The sequence below is a fragment of the Archocentrus centrarchus genome, chromosome 23 (assembly GCF_007364275.1).
Source record: "Archocentrus centrarchus isolate MPI-CPG fArcCen1 chromosome 23, fArcCen1, whole genome shotgun sequence".
In the NCBI taxonomy this organism is placed as follows: Eukaryota; Metazoa; Chordata; class Actinopteri; order Cichliformes; family Cichlidae; genus Archocentrus; species Archocentrus centrarchus.
In genome coordinates this window covers 55,001-64,887 of record NC_044368.1, presented here as the reverse complement: position 1 = coordinate 64,887, position 9,887 = coordinate 55,001, and the positions used below count along the sequence as shown (strand labels likewise).

Genomic DNA, 9,887 nt, shown 5'->3' with positions numbered 1-9,887 from the left:
AGCCTTGGCCTTCTTCTTTCTTCTTCTTCTTTTCAAGGTTCCTCCACTGATCACGATCTGCGGCGAGGGTTTCAGCTTTATCCCAAGAGACGTTGAGGGCTTTGAGGTCGTCTATGAAGGTCCGGTGCCGGGTGAGCCTTGGACGTCCCCTGCTTCATCAGCCTCCTGGTGGAACCCATGTGAAAGCCTTCTTTGGGATTCAGCTGGCCAGCGAGTTTTAGACGGCCATGGGCAATGATCACACTGAGGCTGGACAGCTTGCTTTGTCACAGCACCTCTTTGTTGGTGATGTGGTCAAAGTATCGGATCTTCAGTACCTGCCTGAGGCAACGCTGATGAAATATGTACACCTTGCGCATAATAATGGCCGACGCTTTCCACGTTTCGGAGGTGTAAATTGCCATCGGAATAATGATCGGGGCGTATAAGTGAAGTTTGATGTTGAATGAAAGCAGATGACCAGATATTTCGCATATGTTGGAAAATGGCTGAGGCCTTGCCAATACGGTTCTTGACATCAGTCTCTGCATCTCCATCCTGTCCGATTATGCTGCCAAGGTATGTAAACCGCTCAACTTCCTTGATCTTGGGCATGCCAGCTTGGTAGCCAACATGCATGACTTTCGATTTTTCTGCGCTGATCTGAAGTCCGACCTTTCCGGATTCCCAATCTAAGTTTGATGTTGGACCCTGGCGGTGGTGCCCACCTTCTGACAGCAGGGTGATGTTGTCCGCAAAATCAAGGTCTGTAAACCTTGTCTGTCATTGATGCCTGTGTCGGGCCTGGTCAGGGCTTTCTTCATGATGAAGTCGAGTGCCACAAGGAACAAAAAGGGTGAGAGGATACACCCTTACCTGACGCCAGTCTCGGTGGCGAAGGAGTCAGTGTGACCTGTGTCCGTCTTGATGCAGCAGCAAGGGTGGCAGTACAGGGACTTGAAGACCTCAATAAATTTTCACAGGACACCATACAGATGAAGGATGTGCCAGAGGGACTCTCAGTTGATGCTGTCAAATGCCTTTTTGAAGTCAATGAAGTTGATTGAGAGTGGCCTCTTGTATTCCATGCACTGCTCAATGATGTTCCTCAGAGCGAATATCTGCACAGAGCATGATCGTCCTCTTCAAAAACCTGCCTGTTCCTCCCGTAGGCATTGGTCATTTGTAATTGTTGAAGGAGCACAGCACAGAACACCTTCCCTGGGACTGAAAGCAGAGTGATGCCTCGCCAGTTTGTGGATTCCATGGTGTTGCCCTTTTTTGGTAGTTTGACGATAACACCTTTCTGCCAGTCTTCGGGAACGGCTTCGGTCCGCCAGCATTAATTGAATAATCTCATCAGTGCACTCACAATGACTCGCCCTCCTGCTTCAACAGTTCTGATGCAATTTCATCCATTCCAGCCGTCTTGTTCATCTTTTGTGCTTTGATTGTCAATAGAACTTCTTGTTCAGTAATGTCGCCATCCTCCACCTGCAGCACTCCTTGTGCTGGCTTATGCTCGAAATCGTACGTTGAGCGTTTCTTGGAAGTGTTCAACCCAGCGGGCATCCTGCTCTTCTTTGGACAACAGAAGCTTTCCATCCTTGTCCTTTTTTGGAGCCAATGCCGCCTTCCAGATTCCGGAGAGGTCTTTAGCGATCCGGTATAGAGTGCGGGTGTTGTTCCATTCAGCAGCTTCCTGAGGTTCAGTGCACTTCTGCTCAAGCCAGTCTTTCTTGTCTTGCCCGCAGCTGCGTTTCACCACCTGATACAAAGTGGCATACTCCAGTGCCATCGCCTGCATGGTGTTGTCTCGTTTCTGTTTCACCTCACTTCGTTGGTCAATAACGGCCCAGGTCCTGTCTTGGATCCACTGTTCCTTCCGTTTGCCTCGCCACTGTCCAATAGCTTCTTCAGTGCAGGAAGTTAATGTGTCCTTGAAACTTGTCCATTGTGCTTCCATCTCTGTGACTTCAGTGAGGGCTTCGAAATGATTTCAAAGCTGGATCTCAAAGAAAGCCACCGTGTTTTGATCTTTGAGTTTCTCAGTAGCCAGTGGGTGAGCAGTTTTTGGTCTCTTGCCATGGCTTCTCAGCTTTATCTTTAACTTCATGTGGACAAGGTAGTGATCGGAGCCCAAATTGGCACTTCGGTAGACCCTGGCATCCTGCATGGCTGTCCTCCATCGTCAGCTGATGCATACGTGGTCAATCTCATTGAACATTTGTCCATCAGCTGATCGCCATATTTTCTTGTGGATCATGCTGAAAGTCCCAACACAGAAATCATTATGTTTGCAGAACGAGATAATTCAATTCAATTTTATTTATATAGCGCCAAATCACAACAAACTGTCGCCTCAAGGCGCTTTGTATTGTGGGTAAAGACCCTACAATAATACAGAGAAAACCCAACAGTCCTACTTCCGGCGCCGCGCGAGCAGGCAGCCAGTTTCAGCAGCTCCGCACTCATTCCGTGTTTTTTCTCATTTTGTTTAGTATTAGATGTGTTTTTGTGTTTCTGTATCTTCTGCTCTTTTTCCTCATGATGGAGCAGACTTTTTTCTGGAAAACTTTGTTTTTATGTACCCTTTTTATGGTGTTTATGTTTGGAGACTGCGAGAGTGGCCACGCTCCTATTGTTTACTCTCGGGACCAGCTGATCTCCATCGGGAGCTCCGCTGTGCCTACTCCTGCAGAACGACTTGATATTCCCCGCGAACTGAGAAGGAAGAGACGCGGGAGACATGCGGGCATAGGTCGTCGTTGCCAGGGGAGAAGGTACAGGCCCGTCATCCTGTCCATCATCATGGGAAACGTGAGATCTCTTCCCAACAAAGTGGACGAGGTGGCGGTGCTAACGCGACATCAAAGGAGCTACCAGGAGAGCAGCCTCATGTGCCTGACGGAAACGTGGCTAACCGAGCTAACCCCGGACTCACACATAAACATGGACGGCTTTCATTTGATCCGTGCCGACAGAACCAAGGAGAGTGGTAAGAAGAGGGGCGGGGGTCTGGCTGTGTTTGTGAACGATAGATGGTGCAACTCCAGACATCTAACCATCAAAGAGACGCTCTGCAGTAAGGACATTGAACTGCTCGCTGTTAGTATGAGGCCGTACTATCTTCCTCGGGAGTTTTCACATGTTATTGTGATAACTGTGTATGTGCTGCCCTCTGCTAACGCTGCTGCAGCCTGCGATGTCCTCCATGCTACTACCAGCAGACTCCAAACACAGCACCCACAGGCCCTCTTTCTGATCTCAGGGGACTTTAACCACGTCTCCCTGTCCTCCACTCTCCCCAACTTCACCCAGTATGTCACCTGCCACACCAGGAATACCAACACACTGGATCTACTGTATGCCAACATCAAGGAGGCATACAGCTCATCACCTCTGCCTCCCCTGGGGGGCTCAGATCACAACCTGGTTCATCTCCAGCCTGTGTACAAACCCTTGGTACACAGAGAACCAGTTGTGACACACACAGTGAAGAAATGGTCTGAGGAGACTGAAGAAGCTCTGAGAGACTGCTTTAGCTCCACTGTGTGGGAAGAGCTTTGTGCCCCTCATGGGGAGGACATCGACAGCATCACGGACTGCATCACTGATTACATCAATTTCTGCGTGGAAAACACTGTGCCCACCAGGAGGGTACGGTGTTTTTCAAACAACAAACCCTGGATCAACTCTGAAATAAAGGCTCTCCTGAAGGAGAAGAAGAGAGCCTTTAGATCAGGAAATAAGGAGGAGCTGAGAGCCGTGCAGAAGGATCTGAGAAGGAAAATCAGGGATGGAAAAAACATCTACAGGAAGAAGATGGAGGACCAGCTACAGCAGAGCAACATCAGTGGGGTTTGGAGGAGTTTGAGCTCAATTTCAGGCCACAAACCAAGCCCTAGGGTTGTGGGAGACTTAGAGTGGGTGAACAACCTGAACCAGTTCTTTAACAGGTTTGACCAGCCACCCACCCCTCCCCCAGCCCAGTCCCCCCTGCTGTCAGCCCCACCATCTTTAATGACTGCCAACCTTTCTTCTTCTTGGGACCTCACACCTCTCAGCTCTCAGCCATCACCCACCCCCTTCACTTCTGAGGACTCCATCTCACAACCCCCATCCCCCACCTCCATCTTGTCCCTCTCAACTCATCATGTGAGGAAGGAGCTACGTAAAATCAAGGTGCGAAAGGCTGCTGGTCCAGATGGCATCAGCTCCAGGCTCCTGAGGTGCTGCGCAGATCAGCTGTGTGGCATCATGGGATACATGTTCAACCTGAGCTTGAAGCTGGGGAAAGTACCACAACTGTGGAAGACCTCCTGTGTGGTACCGGTACCAAAGACCAAACATCCAAAGGATCTCAGCAGCTACAGGCCGGTAGCCCTGACATCGCATCTAATGAAGACCCTCGAGAGGCTGGTCCTCAACCATCTACGCCTCATGGTGTCATCTTCGTTGGACCCGCTGCAGTTCGCCTACCGGCCTGGCATCGGGGTGGATGACGCCATCATCTACCCCCTGCACTGAGCTCTGACCCACCTGGAGAAGCCTGGAAGCACTGTGAGGATCATGTTCTTTGATTTCTCCAGTGCTTTTAACACCATCCAGCCAGGACTTCTGAGGGACAAGCTGGAACTGTCAGGAGTGGACCACCACATCTCTGAGTGGATACTGGACTACCTCACTGACTGCCCACAGTACGTGAGGACACAGGGCTGTGTCTCTGACAGGCTGGTCTGGAGTACGGGGGCCCCACAGGGAACTGTGCTGGCACCATTCCTCTTCACCGTCTACACTGCAGACTTCTCCATCAACTCCCCACACTGCCATCTGCAGAAGTTCTCTGACGACTCTGCCATAGTTGGCCTCATCACAGGTGAGGATGACTCAGAGTACAGACAGTGGACTCAGGACTTTGTGGACTGGTGCCAGCGGAACCACCTCCTGATCAACGCCGCTAAAACCAAGGAGCTGGTGGTGGATTTCCGCAGGCGCAGACCCACCACACGGACACCGGTGAACATCCAGGGAGTGGACATTGAGATAGTGGACTCTTATAAGTACCTGGGTGTTCACCTAAACAATAAACTGGACTGGACTCATAACACTGATGCGCTCTACAGGAAGGGTCAGAGCAGACTCTACCTGCTGAGAAGGCTGAGGTCTTTTGGAGTGCAGGGGACACTCCTGAAGACCTTCTATGACTCTGTGGTGGCATCAGCCATCTTCTATGCAGCAGTATGTTGGAGCAGCAGCTTGTCTACAGCTGAGAGGAAGAGGATAGACAAGCTCATCAGGAAAGCCAGCTCTGTCCTAGGATGTCCTCTCGACTCAGTGCAGGTGGTGGGAGACAGAAGGACTCTAACCAAAATAACATCACTGATGGACAAGGTCTCCCATCCCATGCATGAAACTGTTGCTAAACTGGAGAGCTCCTTCAGTGACAGACTGGTGCATCCTAAATGCACAAAGGAGCGTTACCGCAGATCCTTCCTCCCAGCAGCTGTAAGACTTTATAACCATCACTGCTCCCAACAGAAACCACAATAACCTACACAATGTAGGATAATATATAATATACTGTAAATAGTCCGGCCTGTTAAGGTTCAACACACAGGCACATCATGTACATTGTATATAGTGTTATTATTAGTAGTATTAAGGTTAATCTTGTTTGTTGATTTTATATATATATATATTCTTTTCTTAATAGTGTAAATTATTATATTTTTATTTATATTTATAATAACTGCGGCTGCTGTTACACCCAAATTTCCCCTCTGTGGGACAATAAAGGCTGTTTCTTCTTCTTCTTCTTCTTCTTCTTCTTCAGTCAAAACGACCCCCTATGAGCAAGCACTTGGCGACAATGGAAAGGAAAAACTCCCTTTTAACAGGAAGAAACCTCCAGCAGAACCAAGCTCAGGGAGGGGCAGTCATCTGCCGCGACCGGTTGGGCTGAGGGGAGAGAAAGACATGCTGTGGAAGAGAGCCAGAGATTAATATCAATTAATGATTAAATGCAGAGTGGAGTATAAACAAAGTAAATAAGGTGAATGAGAAACAGTGCATTATGTGAACCCCCCAGCAGACTAGGCCTCTAGCAGCATAACTAAGGGAGGGTTCAGGGTCACCTGATCCAGCCCTAACTATAAACTTGATCATAAAGGAAAGTTTTAAGCCTAATCTTAAAAATAGAGAGGGTGTCTGTCTCCCGAATCCAAGCTGGAAGCTGGTTCCACAGAAGAGGCGCCTGAAAGCTGAAGGCTCTGCCTCCCATTCTACTCTTAAGTATCCGAGGAACCACAAGTAAGCCAGCAGTCTGAGAGCGAAGTGCTCTGTTGGGGTGATATGGTACTATGAGGTCTTTGAGGTAAGATGGTGCCTGATTATTCAAGACCTTGTATGTGAGGAGAAGAATTTTAAATTCTATTCTAGATTTAACAGGGAGCCAATGAAGAGAAGCCAATATGGGAGAAATCTGCTCTCTCTTTCTAGTCCCTGTCAGTACTCTAGCTGCAGCATTTTGGATCAGCTGAAGGCTTTTCAGGGAGCTTTTAGGACAGCCTGATAATAATGAATTACAATAATCCAGCCTAGAAGTAATAAATGCATGAATGAGCTTTTCAGCATCACTCTGAGAAAGGATGTTTCTAATTTTAGAAATATTGCGCAAATGCAAAAAAGCGGTCCTACATATTTGTTTAATATGTGCATTGAAGGACATATCCTGGTCAAAAATGACTCCAAGATTTCTCACAGTGTTACTGGAGGCCAAAGTAATGCCATCCAGAGTAAGTATCTGGTTAGACACTATGTTTCTAAGATTTGTGGGGCCGAGAACAAGAATTTCAGTTTCATCTGAATTTAGAAGCAGTAAATTAGAGGTCATCCAGGCCTTAATGTCTTTAAGACATTCCTGCAGTTTAATTAATTGATGTGTGTCATCTGGCTTCATTGATAGGTAAAGCTGAGTATCATCTGCATAACAATGAAAATTGATGCAGTGCTTTCTAATAATACTACCTAAGGGAAGCATGTATAATGTAAATAAAATTGGTCCTAGCACAGAACCCTGTGGAACTCCATAATTAACCTTAGTGTGTGAAGAAGACTCCCCATTTACATGAACAAATTGGAGTCTATGAGATAAATATGATTCAAACCACTGCAGTGCAGTACCTTTAATACCTATAGCAAGCTCTAATCTCTGTAATAAAATGTTATGGTCAACAGTATCAAAAGCTGCACTGAGGTCCAACAGGACAAGAACAGAGATGAGTCCACTGTCAGAGGCTCTAAGAAGATCATTTGATAAGCCTTTTTCCCGTTGTCTGTCAGGTGAATTGATGACGCAAAAGGCCCAATAATCAATTCAAAGCCACTGTGGTTGTTGAATTGAGCGTTCCAATCCCCGATTATGATCTTTAGGTCATGCTTTGGGATTTCGTCAATGACGCTTTACAACATGTCATAGAACTCATCCTTCGTCACGTCATCTGCCTCCTCAGTAGATTCGTATACCTGGACGATGGTTGTCCAGACATGAGCCAACAAGAATCTCGCCATGATTATTCAATCCCTAATTGGTTTCCAACCAATCAAGGCATGTTGGGCGCCACGTGTTAGATCCCACAGGTATATCTGTGACAGCTTCTCTGTTTCATAGGGTCCTGGCTGCACACGTCAGCGGAGTATTACCCCAACTGATACAATATGGCACTACTTAAAGCTGTAGCAGGGTGACTCACCTGGCTTCTAACCTCCGTTGATCCTGACGTCTGCCCCGCTTCCTCCAATCCTCGGTGCTGCTGTCAGGGAGGCTCCTGCAGCCAGTGCCAAGACTCAATCCCTTCAGTTATGGAGGCTCACCCCTATTGATCAGTGCACTTGGAAATGTGCCAGGTCAAAGTTTATAGGCTAGGCAAAAAAGCCCAAGGAACATAAGTGAAATTTAAGTGGATTTCAGTAGACTAGTGTGACCAAAACAGAGCTAGATGTTAGAGCTTACTTGCCTAACCTTTTACCATCATGAGACTAATATACCATAATTGGGGGAAATAATTCTCAAAAGAATTATTCTGACTTTTTAGGGTCAAATTTTATTTTGCAGGTATCAGCTCAAGCAAATTGCAATTAGCTCAAAATCAATTATTAATCAATCCATAAAATTCAGTAATCAACTTGAAATTCAGAACTTCAGAATTAATACAAATTAATCAATGACTATAGTTTCAAAAATTACTACATCTTAATCAAGTTGGAATACTTATGAGCTGGGTTGATGAAGAAGGGGGGAATGAAAATATCCAATTTTGTCCATAAATCGTTTTTGGAAAGACTAACTCCGAGTGAGTCGCTCGGCCAAAGCAACCACACCCAAACTCTAGTCCGTTAAACTGCCTCAGTGAAGTGGGGAAAAAAGGAGAAGTCCAAAAGGAAGATGTTCTGTCCTTCTGTTAACTGTCCTTTTTACAATCCCTGCTGCTCCTCAGAAATCCACTGCGACTCGATACAAAGTCCAAAAGATAGAAATCCACAGCAAGGGTACATCCGACTTCACTGCTAGGCAGGGAGAACACTCGGCAGAACTGTTCAAAGTCAAATCAATTTCCACGAAGGGTTCGGGCAAGTCCTCTTCGCAGATCAGTTCTCGTCTGAGGGAGATACTCCTAAAATTCTCACTGATGCTCCTGTGCATCCTCTTTATATATCATTTTTAAGACACAACCTATTTTCCAAACATCATTATTACACTCCATCACCCCACTGCCTTTATCCTATTGGGGTGCCAGACATTACTTCATTTTTATTCTTTTAGGTTCTTTCCATTCAGGGACATGTCTGGGTTATTTTTTAACATGATTTCAACTTTGCTCTTACTCATCTCTAGGCAACCGTTTCAAGTTCCTCTTTTTACCCTTGGCTCATGATTTCACAATTTCCTTAACACATTGCTTCAACCATCATTTCTGTTACACTTACACACATCATTTGATCGTAAATCATATACTACATTCTCTAACAGTGAATTATGATTGTTCATTCAGCACCAAGCTTAGGCTAGCAGGCAATCAAGAGCTCAACTCACTTGACAGCATGGACCGCTTTTTTGCCAAGAATGAAGCCCTCTTCACGAGCGTGGTCAGTGTCATGGCCCCAGTAAAGTATCTTCTTTCCATTTGCCGTCTTTCTCTACTTCCAGTCCATCTTACTTCACTGATACCCAGAATGTCCAACTGGTATCGATCAAACAGCTCTATAAGCTGGGCATATTGTCTGGTTTGGTAGAGAGTCCATACATTCCACATTCCAATCTCCATTGTGGATTTCACAGTGAAGATCATATCCATTTTCAGGCACTGGACACCACAGTGAGTTTCCTCCATCGTTGTCATGCTTGCTGAATTCGCTTCTCTGCTTTTTGCAATCGATATTCTTCTCTTTGTCATTTCCGTAGCGGGCGGTTTTTACGGCGCAGGTTGCTAGTCCTGTGCCCAACCCTCCTCCTTTCATCCTGGCTTGGGACCAGCAACAGCGGAGTTAGCCTTAAAAATAGAGAGGGTGTCTGTCTCCTGAATCCAAACTGGGAGCTGGTTCCATAGAAGAGGGGCCTGAAAGCTGAAGGCTCTGCCTCCCATTCTACTCTTAAGTATCCTAGGAACCACAAGTAAGCCAGCAGTCTGAGAGCGAAGTGCTCTGTTGGGGTGATACAGTACTATGAGGTCTTTAAGATTTTCATGTCAGAACCACCGTATGATTAAAGTGGTGGGTGGGCTCACTTACATTTTGAGAGAAGCCAACTGAATCTAATAATAAATTAAATGCAGTGTTGAGGCTGTCATTTTCAGCATCTGCATGGATGCTGAAATCACCCACTATAATTTTATCTGAACTGAGCACTA

At 46.4% G+C, this 9,887-nt stretch overlaps 1 pseudogene; it reads right to left on the bottom strand.

The window, feature by feature from the left end:
- Window positions 1-1,495: 1,495 nt before the first annotated feature.
- On the bottom strand, window positions 1,496-9,371 carry LOC115773776 (craniofacial development protein 2-like; annotated as a pseudogene).
- Window positions 9,372-9,887: the final 516 nt, after the last annotated feature.